Source organism: Pseudophryne corroboree, chromosome 7 (assembly GCF_028390025.1).
Source record: "Pseudophryne corroboree isolate aPseCor3 chromosome 7, aPseCor3.hap2, whole genome shotgun sequence".
NCBI classification, from domain to species: domain Eukaryota; kingdom Metazoa; phylum Chordata; class Amphibia; order Anura; family Myobatrachidae; genus Pseudophryne; species Pseudophryne corroboree.
Genome location: NC_086450.1, coordinates 27085225 through 27099973, shown reverse-complemented (window position 1 = coordinate 27099973; position 14749 = coordinate 27085225). Strand labels below are relative to the sequence as shown.

The window sequence follows — 14749 nt, the reverse complement described above, 5'->3', positions numbered from 1 at the left end:
TTGAAAGGACCAATATTAAATTATATAGAAGATATATCGATGACCTTATATTTATATGGGACGGAGATTTAAATAGTATAGAGAGGTTCATAGATCACCTGAACAATAATAGCTTTAATCTAAAGTTTACATATAAAACAGATCCAGTTACTATAGATTATTTAGATCTAGAACTGAAAGGATGTACTATAGGAGGAATAACTACCAAAACCTTCTTTAAATCTGTAGATGCTAACAGCTATATTCCTCAAAATAGCTGTCATCACCCAGTATGGAAAAATGGAGTCCCTTATTCCCAATTTGTGAGGGTGAGGAAAAACTGTAGTGACATGACTGACTATTGGGAACAATCGGCCATTCTCTATGAGAGATTTATAGAAAGGGGGTATGAAGCTGGATTCCTGAATGAGGTCAGATTAAAGGCCTCCAAGAGATCCAGGACAGAACTTATAGAGGGCAAATCTGTAACTATCCCCAATAATTCCAACCAATGCAAATCTTTTATCACTCAGTACAGTAAAGATGCGAATAAAATACAGAAGATAATGACTAAACATTGGGGTCTACTACAAAAAGACCCGGTTTTAGGACCTACACTGCCGAATAAACCTCGATTAGTCTATAAGAGAGCACAGAATTTAAAAAATTTGATAGCACCTAGTAATCTTAAAAAAGATAAGCCACAAGAATTTTTGAGTGACCATCATGTTCTTATGGGGAACAGGTGGGGATGTTTTCCTTGTAACCAATGCATTTGCTGTAAATATATGCAAAAATCTTCAGTTAAACTTAAGTTGGAGAACGGCAAATTTCACACCCTGAAAGATAGAGTAACCTGTAATACAGAGTACGTAATCTATAAGATCAATTGCCCATGCGGTCTTTCGTATGTGGGAAAGACCAAACGGAAACTTAAGATTAGAATTCAGGAGCATCTAAGGAACATAAAAAATAAAATGATGCAGCATAGTTTACCTCGCCATTTTTTTGAAGTACATCGATCAGATGTGACAGGCTTAACCTTCTCAGTATTGGAACACATTAAATTAGACATGAGAGGAGGCGATAGGGATTTACTATTAGCAAAACAAGAAACATATTGGATATACACTCTGAACACCCAAATTCCGAAAGGTCTAAATGAAGGCTTTGATATAGTCTCCTTTTTAGGTTGCTAGGCTGTGTAAACTTGTAGATATGTACTTAGAATGATATACATTTATGAGTCCCCCTATGTGATTATAGTCCCATCGAGACCAATACACAATAGCATGGCATAGCATGGCATTGTATTGTATGTTTTTTTCGCTGTATATATGTTTTGTCAATAACTAATAATGTAAAGGTATTGGGAAAAGAATGTCTTACTCTCTTTATACTTACTCCAATTGGTTTTATAATGGATCTTAATAAATAGGGACAATAAATGTAATGTTCATGTTCATGTTATGATCAATCTTTAACATATATTAGAAGGCAATAGATATGGCCCCATTCCCGATGTGTAAAATATATTGGTGCTGTAGGACTTTAATGTGACAATGTGGTCACAAAGAAAAGACGTGCGCTTCACCGCTTCAATGGTTGGAGCGCACGGGACAATCCGGAAATGACGTTGTGCGTTCCACCGTTGTTATGGGAGGAGCGCACGAAGATTCGGCCAATGCGCAGGTCCGGAAGTGCAGACGTGCGCTCCACCGCTACTATGGAGCGCACGGGACAACTCGGAAGTGACGCTGTGCGTTCCACCGCTGTTATGGGTGGAACGCACGGCGGTACATAAGGAGAACTTGTTTATCTTCGTTCAATTTTCTCTCTGGGCTTAATTAAATAAGAAATGGGGGTAATCAGTAAAAATGCTAAGTGAGGCTGCCCCGATCCGAATTAATACAGAGGGTAGTAATTATACAGCAAACCGTGGAAATAATTGAAGTGAAAGGCGGAAGTAGTATTTAATTATGCCATATTATCATTAGCCTTTCAGACACAAACATCTGTAGAATAAATTTGACCCATATATATAGGCATCAGGCCTTATACTAGTTTAATATTGGTAAAATGTCATATAATTGACTCATCAGATCTAACCTATCAGCAGAGGGAGGAAGTGATGTAAACTCCCTAGGGGTATAAATAGGCCTCAGAAATCTCTTCCAAATCACTTGCCATACAGGAAAGGAGGCAGCAACACAGGTCCTGAATCTCTTAATGTAAGTACTTCTGATGCTCTTTAATGGGTTAATATCAAATTATGCTTTTAGTATAATATAATTTATTTAGTTCTAGTTGGAAGTTATATCTTACCGGCCACTGTGGAGCTCAGAACCTACTTGTTGTCGAACTCTAAAGAATTTTTATTGTAAGTAACAATTAAGACTCTATATTAAGTGCTATTATTGGTCACTAATTAGGTCCTTAATTTAATTCACTTTTGATTCTAGTTAGAAGATGCACCTTATTGGATTTTAAGGAGCTTTTTAGCCCAACTTGTTATCATCGTGCTGAACTTTAAGTAAGTTATAACAAAGTTCAGTTTGTAAATATGCCTATTAAGTGCTTTGGACACCCTTAATTATCTTCAATTAATTTCTTAGACTAATTCATCTGGTCAAGATTAGACCATCAGTGAGCAGGTGAATTTGTATTGGAAAGTGAGTATGGCTACATATTCCAATAAGATTCTAAATTCCTTGAGGCATTTGGCCCCTAATACTGTTGAATTTCTTATTTAGACATATTGAACATTGACTGACCATAATATAGGAGTAGTTGATCTCTAATGAAGATTATCTCCAGAGACAGCCAAGTGAGTGATCCATTTTAATTAGATGTAATTCTATATTCAACCTTTCAGTACCATTTAAAACAATATATATATATTTTATTCTTAGAATTACAGAGAATAAACTACCGTATTATAAAGAAGAAATAATCCACTCAGAGCAGTTATATTTGCACAGTAAGTTGTTATTTTCTTTTGAAATAAGGCAATTAGGACAAAAAAAAAAAAAAAAAAGCCCAAATTGATTATTGGAGAGTATCTTCTTTTTCCAATGTCTACTAAAGAATTTAAATATTCATTCTCTATGAAAAATTGTGATGTAATAATTAATGAAATAATGAAAAAAGGTTTTCTTTTCTAAACAATGAAAACGTTACTTGAATATATATCTGTATATCATGATGATTTGTATTGATTTTTTTTTTTTTTTTTTTTTTTTGCTCTCTTGTTCTTTCCTCCTCTTCTCCATTTGACTAACACCAGCGAAGACCCATACCCCTGATGAAGTCCTTAACGGACGAAACGCGTTGGGTTTTATGAAATATTGTTTTATGAATTCACTGTATGAATTACTATATTGATGTATTATTACACAATATTTTAGATATTTTTAATAAATTAAATTGTGTAATTTAGGTCAAGCTGGTTTTGGATTTTATTTGAACAAATTGTTACTGAGCGCCCTCTGAGTATTGTATTTATAGATATATATATATATATATATATATAGAGAGAGAGAGAGAGAGAGACACCTTAGTACTATTTACTGAGTCGTGCAGGTTGTCTGTCTTTGTATGTTGTATTGTCTGTCTGCATAATGAGTAAGGCACCGGCAAAACCAAAAAAGCACTGCCATGTCTGTGATAGTGTGTTACCGGATGGTTCTACCACATGCGCAGTATGTTTTGTGGATTCAGCTACGAATACAATCTCTGCTCCGCTGTCTAAGCCGGTTTCATCCCCGGACCCTCCATGGGCTATGCTAGCAGATGTCATGGCTGGATTGCAATCAGAATTGGCCGCCGCTCAACAGGAGCGGGAAGCGGCAAGATCTGAGTCTAGGGTGAGACCGCTAGGACTACCGGAGGGGTCTCAGCCTTGCCAACGGTCTAAGTCCATTTTGGGTAGTAGGGATAAATTTACTTTGTCTTATGATTTACCAGTTTCTGCTTGACAATCACCTTATACTTCTCGCTGATCAAATCTGGGAAGCTGCTGATTATCTATGTACAGCTTCTACTGACGTCTGTCAGCTCACTTCTCGCCTTTCATCGTCGCTAGTTGCAGCACGACGAGCACTCTGGCTGCGCTCTTGGCAAGCGGAGGCGGAGGTCAAAAGAGGTATAGAGGCGTTACCTTACGGTGGCGAGAAGTTGTTTGGTCCTGAATTGGACAAATGGATTGCTGAGGCCACGGGTGGTAAGTCTGTTTTCTTACCATTGCCTCCAACGGCGCCTAAGCGGAAATACTCGGGCCCGGCGTTCAAATCATTTCAGCCTCAGCCCTTTCGAGGCCGTGGTAGGGGACCAGCCACGGCCGGTAGACGAGGTCAAGGGCGTGGTTTCGCTAAGGTCACCGACAAGCCAGTGGCATGACGGACTCCCAGCCCATCTTGGATCTCCAGTTGTGGGAGCACGCCTTCAGACGTTCCATTTGGCGTGGTTCCAGACGTCCACAGATGGGTGGATCCGCAATTTAGTGCTCAAAGGTTACAAAATAGAGTTCGACTGTCTCCCGCCACTGCGGTTTTTCAAGACAGGACTGCCTGTGTCGGACGACAAACGGGCGGTTCTGCAACTTGCCATTCAGTCTTTGCTGGAGTCAGCAGTTTTGATTCCGGTCCCCGTACACCAACAGGGGCAGGGTTATTATTCCAGTCTGTTTGTGGTACCAAAGCCGGATGGCTCGGTCAGGCCAATATTGAACTTAAAGGGCCTCAATCAGTACGTCACTTACTACAGATTCAAGATGGAATCTCTGCGGTCGGTAATTGCAGGTTTAGAGCCACAGGAATTCATGATTGCGCTGGATCTCAAAGATGCGTATTTACACATTCCGATTTGGCCACCTCATCAGAGGTTCTTGCGGTTTGCAATCCGGCAGAACCATTATCAGTTTCAGGCTCTACCGTTTGGCCTCTCGTCAGCGCCTCGGGTATTCACCAAAGTGATGTCTGTGATGATAGCTCATCTCAGATCCCTGGGAGTGATAATAGTTCCGTACTTGGACGATCTGCTCATCAAAGCTCCGTCTCAACAGATGCTCCTCCAACATGCGTTGCTAACGTACGATGTCCTAGTTCAGCACGGTTGGATTGTCAACTTCAAGAAATCACATCTGATTCCGTCTCAACGACTGCAATTCCTAGGTATGATTCTCGATACGGTAAATCAAAGAATTTACCTACCAGAACAGAAAGTACAGATCATTCGTCATCTGGTTCGATTGGTGCTCAAGCCACGCACAGTCTCGGTACATTTGTGCATTTGCCTCTTAGGCACAATGGTGGCGGCTTTCGAATCGCTTCAGTTCGGGAGACTTCACTCACGTCCTTTTCAACTGGATGTGCTCGCACAGTGGTCGGGCTCGCATCTGCAGATTCACCACAGAGTGAGGTTGTCGCCACGGGCCAGGGTATCTCTACTCTGGTGGCTCAATGTACACAATCTGACCGCAGGGAAACGGTTCGGCGCCTGGAATTGGATAATTCTAACGACGGACGCGAGTCTCAGAGGTTGGGGAGCTGTAGTTCAAAATTGTCAGCTCCAGGGTCTCTGGGCGGCTCACGAAAGATTGCTGTCTATAAATGTCCTGGAACTCCGGCCAATTTGCAATGCGCTACGACAAGCAGTGCACATTCTTCGGTCTCAGCCTGTCCAGGTGCAGTCGGACAATGCGACGGCGGTCGCATACATCAACAAACAAGGAGGAACGAGAAGCCGCATGGCAATGCGAGAAGTAACTCGAATCCTCAATTGGGCCGAGCGTCACCAAGTGATGTTGTCGGCAGTGTTCATTCCGGGAGTGGACAACTGGGAGGCGGATTATCTCAGCCGTCGGGATTTTCATCCAGGAGAATGGGCATTACATCCAGAAGTGTTTCACATGTTGGCCCAGAGGTGGGATTACCCTCAAGTGGACCTGATGGCATCTCGCCACAATCACCAAACGCCCCAGTATGTGTCCAGAACGCGAGATCCAAAGGCAGTGGCGGTGGATGCTCTCATCATCGCGTGGCCGTACAGCCTTGTGTACCTGTTTCCACCGTTTCCGCTGCTCCCTCTGTTGCTAAAACGGATCAAAAGAGAGTCCGTCACAGTCATACTAGTGGCGCCTCATTGGCCTCGGAGAGCTTGGTTCTCGGATCTCCGAGGACTACTCGCAGACGAGCCTTGGCCGCTCCCACTTCGTCCGGACCTGTTACAACAGGGTCCGTTCCTTTACCCCGAGTTAGCGCGGCTGCGTTTGACGGGGTGGCTGTTGAGACCGCCCTCTTAAGGAGAGAGGGCATTCCAGAATCGGTTATACCAACCATGTTACGTGCTAGGAAGCCAGTTACGGCAGCTCATTATTACAGAATTTGGCGTGCCTATATAGGTTGGTGTGAGGATCGGAAGTTTCCGACATCATCTTTCAAGTTATCCCGTCTTTTGTTATTTCTACAGACGGGGTTGGATGGAGGACTGCGTTTATCTACACTAAAGGTGCAGGTATCTGCTTTGTCAATTTACTTTCAAAGACGATTGGCTCTATTGCCGGCTGTACACACTTTTCTGCAAGGTGTCCTCAGAGTACAGCCTCCATTCATTCCACCTACAGCGCCATGGGACTTGAATCTGGTTTTAGATTTCTTACAGTCTTCATATTTTGAACCCTTACACCAAGGGGATATTAAGTTTCTCACTTGGAAAAAATTTTTCTCCTAGCCTTGGCTTCGGCAAGGCGTGTTTCTGATTTGGGTGCCTTGTCATGCAAGCCACCGTATTTGGTGTTTCATGATGACAGAGCGGAACTTCGGACGAATCCCGCTTTCCTACCAAAGGTAGTGTCATCCTTTCACATCAGTCAACCAATAGTAGTTCCTGTGTTGACAGGAAATTCTGGAACCTTGGATGTGGTACGCGCATTACGCGTTTATGTTTCCCGAACGTCTACAGTTCGTAAGACGGATACGTTGTTTGTTCTGTATGATGCTGCCAAGATGGGTTGGCCAGCTTCTAAGCAGACCTTATCCAGATGGATTAAACTGACCATACGTCAGGCTTACCTTCATGCTAGGTTACAGCCGCCTACATCAGTAACAGCTCATTCCACACGTTCTGTGGGAACTTCATGGGCAGCTGGTCGTGGGGCTTCTACGACGCAGCTTTGCCGTGCGGCTACCTGGTCATCAGTGCACACGTTTGTGCGCTTTTGCAAGTTTGATACGTTTGCGGCATCAGCATCTAGCTTTGGCCGCCTAGTGTTACAGGTGCCAAACTGCTCTCCCGCCCACGGGGGAAGCTTTGGTACGTCCCAAGAGTACTCCAGTGACCCCTAGTGGATGAAAAAGAAAATAGGATTTTGGTACTTACCAGGTAAATCCTTTTCTTTGAATCCATAGGGGGCACTGGACGCCCACCCAGAGCAGTTTTACCTGGTTTGTGGTAAGTTCAGTGGATCTTATGGTAACACATTCTCACCGACTGGTTCAAGTTTCAAGTTCTATCGGTTATTGTGCCAACTGTTTAGTTGTCAGTCACGTTATGTGTCAACTTTATTGTTGTCCGTTCTGTTATATGTAATTCTCCATTGTCAACCTCTCTATCGCTCCTGTTCGGCTCAGTAAAAAACACTGAGGTACTCTGGGATATGGAGGGGTGGAGAGTTCTAAATTTTAATATTCAGTGCCTTGTTCCTATGGAAACCGTCCATATCCCAAGAGTACTCCAGTGCCCCCTATGGATTCAAAGAAAAGGATTTACCTGGTAAGTACCAAAATCTTATTTTCTTAGGAGCCTGAAACCTTGAATCCGGCTTAAGCCAAGGTTCTTTCAAAATATCTGCAAAATGTGTATAGGAAGGAAAGACAGTTACTTGTCTCTTCTGACGTTTGAAAAAGGCAGAAGAAGTCTCCGCCTCCACCGTATCCTGAACATTAAGTGTCTGACGTATGGCCTCAATTAATAATCTGACACCTGAATTTGCCGACAATTCCTCCTCTTCCCAAGAGGAAGAATCTTCCCACTCAGGATCCAGTTCTCCCTCTTCCAAAGGAGTGTCTGGATCTGCCTCCTCACCAGGAAAGGTGATAGCAGGTAGCGGGTGCTGACTTTTTGAGGCTGCTGAGCCCGAAGTAGTCACAATTTTATTAATAGACTGTGCTAAATCCGACAGACATTTACCCATATTCCTAGCCCAAAGTGGTTCCTCCGCAGGCTGATCTGTATGAGAACCTGACTGAGACTAACGCAAATCTGCAATAGCATCAGCCATGTTCCTAGCCCAGAGAGGTACCGACTGATCTGTCGACCCACTAGACTGTTCGACTACAGGCGTCCCAGAGCATGTAGAGCAGAGAGAACCTGGATCCGTGCTACCCTTAGAAAGTTTGGATCCGCATTGGGAACAAGCAAAATAAACAGCAGAGCCTGTCCTCCCCTTAGCAGATTTGTCTGGCTTATTGGCCATCCTGCAAATCTAATGATCAAGGCTATGCTAAAAAGGGGGGGGGGGGGGTGTAAAGGAGGATTGACAAAAACTACTCCTAAACCCTTATCTACTTTTTTTTTTAAACAAAACCCCCCTTAGATAAAGAAAACACAAAAAGGGAATACTAGTACTAGGGCCATACGACCTCCCGGTTAGCAGACAATGGTGCCTAACCCTAGGCTACTGGCTCAGTCACTTATAAAAATAATCACAGCCCCTAGTGGGGATTGATGTACAAAATACTTGCGGTTGGGCAATCCCCTCCTTAAGGTGAGAGTCCCGCTGTGTGTGTGTGTGATGTGCCACGCAGCGTCCCCCGCATGCAGTAGTGTGGAGAAAATGGCGCCGGTGAAGAAGTCCACCCCCACAGACTGAGGTGGGCCGCGCTGTGCTGAGCGGGAGACTGACTGCTTCCGTCGCGGCTAACGGTTTCACACGGCCGCGCCGGCCAGCGGAAGTCGGGCGCGCGCCTCTAACAGCGGTGACCGGCGGCAGTAATAAGAAGAGCCGTAGCCTGGTTGTCCTGCCCGGCGCCGCCAAGAGCGGCTGTAAAGTGCATCGCCTCTCCCCTTCACCGCGCGCGCTGTATCCAGCACAGCGCGCGCTGCACACACACACACATAATCAAATAACACTGTAAAAACAGCCCAACACAGGAACCTGGTTGTGGCAGCAGAACATATCCATAGAAGCCTAGGGACTTAGGACCTGCTTCAATAAAATAAAACAAATAAAACCTAACTAAAATCTAATAGACAAGAACTGTGCCTGCACTCTCCAGGCACAAAACTTAGACTGAGGTGGTGGGCTGGCCAGGCTGGAGATGGGAGGGGTTAGAGGGGGGAGGAGTTTCTTTTGATAGGTTCTGTGCCAAAGCTCCCTCCCACACACTCTAACCCAAAAGTCCCCCAGATGGATGACAGAAATATTGCTGGTTCCAAGCACTTTGTATATGGGAGACTAAACCTGTATAGATGCACAGGACTATTATGTATGTGTTATTATTGCATGAAATAATATACTGAGAGCTCAAAGAAAAGCGCTGGGATTACTGGCATGTATTGGCGGTTGTACCAGTGGCAGGTGAGGTTAGCGCAGCGCTTTCCGGTATTTTAACTCACAACCAAGAGGGTACAGGATATAGACCAGGGGTCCCCATGCTGCGATTACATGGGTTCTGCTCTTTGTACAATCTTTGGCTGTTGAGCTACATATTCCTTTGCACCAAACCTGGAAGTCATGCAGTCATTTAATTAAGGCTAAAGCTCTAGAGGCCCCTGCACCTCACCAACCAAAAACAACAACCACATGGTTAGGGAAGATCAGTCTTCATGAATAAACTTTACATTATTGTAATGAAATATAAATTGGCATAAAAGAACCAGGAACAACACTTGGTTGAGGAAACAGTAACCGATGTATAGATACTATATTTGACCTGGTTGATGCCTCACAGAAGACCAGCTATACAGTTGAGCTACACAATATAGCATTCTTTTTTTTTTTTTTGCAAATTGAGTTTTTATTAATAAAGAGATAACAGTATACAGCATAATGGAATTGCAAATAATACAAGTTTTCTTATAGCAGAAGCTGTCGTTCCAATCGTAGACTAAGAATACAATAAACAAAAGCAATGTATGACATCATTAGCCCACTTAGCTAGAGACATTAATCTGTATTATCTTCAGATATTAATAACAGGGAAAATAGAGCATACAAGAAGCATAAAGGACAGACAAAGAAAGGGAAAGAAAAAGAAAGAGAAAGAAAGAAGAACCGCCATCTCCATCCCAGCCCTAAGGTGTCGTAGGAATGGAGCGTAGCACAGAAGTTTTGTATTCCTGCGTTCGCTTGAATTCCAGCCAGTCAAACCAGACGGCTGTGAATCGGGACACAGACTGTTCGGAAGAAGCCGTCAAGTCCTCCATTGCCATATAGTGATCGATTCTTTGGAACCATCTGGCAATGGGAGGCTGTACCTGAGATCTCCAGAAGCACGGAATGGTCGCTCTAGCAGCATTCATTAAATGTCGCAATAGGGAGTTCTTAAACTGGGATAATGGTAGGTCAATCAAATTAAGTAACCAAAACTCAGGTGTCTCAGGTATTGGGAGTCCTGTGATACGCCTGGTAATAGAATGAACCTGTTGCCAGAAGGAAGCTAGTCCCGGGCACCGCCACCATATATGGCAAGGAGTGCCTCGAGACCGGCCACACCTCCAGCAGACATCCGAAACACTCGGATACATATGGTGGACTCGATCTGGACATCTATACCATCTCGACACCACTTTGTATTGTGTCTCCAGCACTTGGAGTGAGGGAGAACTGGCAAATGTGAACTGAAAAATGCGCGACCATTGGTCGGAGGTCAGTTCTCTACCGAGGTCCTCATGCCATGCCGTAACGAATGCCAGGGGTTGAGTGGAAGTGCTCGAAAGGCATTGTCTGTACAATAGAGATATTAGGTGCCGTGGCAAATTCTCAGAGAGACACAAGGATTCAAAAGTCGTCGGTCTCCATCCCACCGCACGAGCTGGTGTCGCAGCAACGTAATGCCGAATTTGTAAGTAAGCCCAAAAAGAATTAGGCGGTAGGTTAAAAGATCATTGCAAGTCTGCGAAAGGATGGAATCCCGACGAACCAATCAGGTGACTCAACCGAGATATGCCAGCTTTAGCCCACACTGAGGACTGAGACAAGGAGAGGGGATTCGCGGGTAGGTCTGGATTAAATAATAAAGGTGTCGGCAAGGAGGGACTCGGACTGAAAGAGTCTAAGTGCCTAAATTTCCTCCATATCTTAAGGGTCGAGTCTAGGGTGGGGTGTTTTATGCGTGGGGTTTTTTTAAGCCAGGGGAGAATAAATAAGGGGGTACCTGCAGTCGTTTCAGCTATTGATGGCCATTGCTTAGTATAGGGAGATCTGGTCATGTCAATAACTCTGGACAGATGCACAGCGTAATAATAGCTAATAAAATGAGGTAGTTGTAATCCACCTTCTCTACGCTTACGGGTCAGTGTGAATTGGGAAAGCCGGTGCCCTCTCCGTCCCCAAATGAAACGACCAACAGATGACTGTAGAGTAGTGAAAAATAAGATTTTACTTATCGATAAATCTATTTCTCGTAGTCCGTAGTGGATGCTGGGACTCCGTCAGGACCATGGGGAATAGCGGCTCCGCAGGAGACAGGGCACAAAATTTAAAAGTTTGACCACTAGGTGGTGTGTACTGGCTCCTCCCCCTTTGACCCTCCTCCAAGCCTCAGTTAGGATACTGTGCCCGGACGAGCGTACACAATAAGGAAGGATTTTGAATCCCGGGTAAGACTCATACCAGCCACACCAATCACACCGTACAACTTGTGATCTGAACCCAGTTAACAGTATGACAAACGTAGGAGCCTCTGAACAGACGGCTCACAACAATAACAACCCGATTTTTTTGTAACAATAACTATGTACAAGTATTGCAGACAATCCGCACTTGGGATGGGCGCCCAGCATCCACTACGGACTACGAGAAATAGATTTATCGGTAAGTAAAATCTTATTTTCTCTGACGTCCTAGTGGATGCTGGGACTCCGTCAGGACCATGGGGATTATACCAAAGCTCCCAAACGGGCGGGAGAGTGCGGATGACTCTGCAGCACCGAATGAGAGAACTCCAGGTCCTCCTTAGCCAGGGTATCAAATTTGTAGAATTTTACAAACGTGTTCTCCCCTGACCACGTAGCTGCTCGGCAGAGTTGGAATGCCGAGACCCCTCGGGCAGCCGCCCAAGATGAGCCCACCTTCCTTGTGGAATGGGCCTTGACAGATTTAGGCTGTGGCAGGCCTGCCACAGAATGTGCAAGTTGAATTGTGCTACAAATCCAACGAGCAATCGTCTGCTTAGAAGCAGGAGCACCCAGCTTGTTGGGTGCATACAGTATAAACAGCGAGTCAGATTTTCTGACTCCAGCCGTCCTTGAAATATATATTTTCAATGCTCTGACAACGTCCAGCAACTTGGAATCCTCCCAATCGCTAGTAGCCGCAGGCACCACAATAGGCTGGTTCAGGTGAAACGCTGAAACCACCTTAGGCAGAAAGTGAGGACGCGTCCGCAGTTCTGCCCTGTCCGAATGGAAAATCAGATATGGGCTTTTATACGATAAAGCCGCCAATTCTGACACTCTCCTGGCTGAAGCCGGGGCCAGTAGCATGGTTACTTTCCATGTAAGATATTTCAAATCCACCGATTTGAGTGGCTCAAACCAATGGGATTTGAGAAAATCCAAAACTACATTAAGATCCCACGGTGCCACTGGGGGCACAACCGGGGGCTGTATATGTAGTACTCCTTTTACAAAAGTCTGGACTTCAGGAAATGAAGCCAATTCTTTCTGGAAGAAAATAGACAGGGCCGAAATTTGAACCTTAATGGACCCTAATTTGAGGCCCATAGACAATCCTGTTTGCAGGAAATGTAGGAATCGACCCAGTTGAAATTCCTCCGTCGGGGCCCTCCTGGCCTCACACCACGCAACATATTTTCTCCAAATGCGGTGATAATGTTGTGCAGTCACCTCCTTCCTGGCTTTTACCAGGGTAGGGATGACCTCTTCCGGAATGCCTTTTTCCCTTAGGATTCGGCGTTCAACCGCCATGCCGTCAAACGCAGCCGCGGTAAGTCTTGGAATAGACACGGTCCCTGCTGAAGCAGGTCCCGTCTTAGAGGTAGAGGCCACGGATCTTCCGTGAGCATCTCCTGAAGTTCCGGGTACCAAGTTCTTCTTGGCCAATCCGGAGCCACGAGTATCGTTCTTACTCCCCTTTGCCGTATAATTCTCAGTACTTTTGGTATGAGAGGCAGAGGAGGAAACACATACACTGACTGGTACACCCATGGTGTTACCAGAGCGTCTACAGCTATTGCCTGAGGGTCTCTTGACCTGGCGCAATACCTGTCCAGTTTTTTGTTGAGGCGGGACGCCATCATGTCCACCATTGGTCTTTCCCAATGGACCATAATCATGTGGAAGACTTCTGGATGAAGTCCCCACTCTCCCGGGTGCAGATCGTGTCTGCTGAGGAAGTCTGCTTCCCAGTTGTCCACTCCCGGGATGAACACAGCTGACAGTGCTAACACATGATTTTCTGCCCAGCGGAGAATCCTTGCAGCTTCTGCCATTGCCCTCCTGCTTCTTGTGCCGCCCTGTCTGTTTACGTGGGCGACTGCCGTGATGTTGTCCGACTGAATCAACACCGGCTGACCCTGAAGCAGAGGTTTTGCCAGGCTTAGAGCATTGTAGATTGCTCTTAGCTCCAGTATATTTATGTGAAGAGACGTCTCCAGGCTTGACCACACGCCCTGGAAGTTTCTTCCCTGTGTGACCGCTCCCCAGCCTCTCAGGCTGGCATCCGTGGTCACTAGGACCCAGTTCTGTATGTTGTTGGAGCACTACTTGGGTTAGTGCTACTCCGACCTCCAGCTGTTCTCTGGATCTTGCCCTTATCAGGAGATCGTCCAAGTAAGGGATAATTAAGACGCCTTCTCTTCGAAGAAGGATCATCATTTCGGCCATTACCTTGGTAAAGACCCGGGGTGCCGTGGACAATCCAAACGGCAGCGTCTGAAACTGATAATGACAGTTTTGGACCACGAACCTGAGGTACCCTTGGTGTGAAGGACAAATTGGAACATGAAGGTAAGCATCCTTGATGTCCAAGGACACCATAAAATTCCCTTCTTCCAGATTCGCTATCACTGCTCTGAGTGACTCCATCTTGAACTTGAATTTTTGTATGTACAGGTTCAGAGATTTTAGATTTAGAATCGGTCTTACCGAGCCATCCGGCTTCGGTACCACAAATAGCGTGGAGTAATACCCCTGTCCCTGTTGTAGGAGGGGTACCTTGACTATCACCTGCTGAGAATACAGCTTGTGAATGGCCTCCAATACCGTCGCCCTGTCGGAGGGAGACGTTGGCAAAGCAGACTTTAGGAAACGGCGAGGAGGGGACTTCTCGAATTCCAACCTGTAACCCTGAGATACTACCTGCAGGATCCAGGGGTCCACCTGCGAGTGAGCCCACTGTGCGCTGAAATGTTTGAGGCGACCCCCCACCGCCCCTGAGTCTGCTTGTAAGGTCCCAGCGTCATGCTGACGCCTTTGTAGAAGCCGGGGAGGGCTTCTGCTCTTGGGAAGGAGCTGCTTGTTGCAGTCTCTTACCCTTTCCTTTGCCTCGGGGCAAATATGAATGTCCTTTTGCTCGTTTGTTCTTATA

General features: G+C 45.4%; 1 long non-coding RNA gene across 1 annotated transcript; it reads left to right on the top strand.

The window, feature by feature from the left end:
* The first annotated feature begins 2047 nt into the window (after positions 1-2047).
* Positions 2048-2959, top strand: LOC134943307 (uncharacterized). Its single transcript, XR_010181459.1, has 6 exons — positions 2048-2210; positions 2281-2359; positions 2442-2512; positions 2595-2651; positions 2733-2806; positions 2892-2959. It is a non-coding gene; the product is annotated as an uncharacterized LOC134943307 (long non-coding RNA).
* The last annotated feature ends 11790 nt before the right edge of the window (positions 2960-14749 follow it).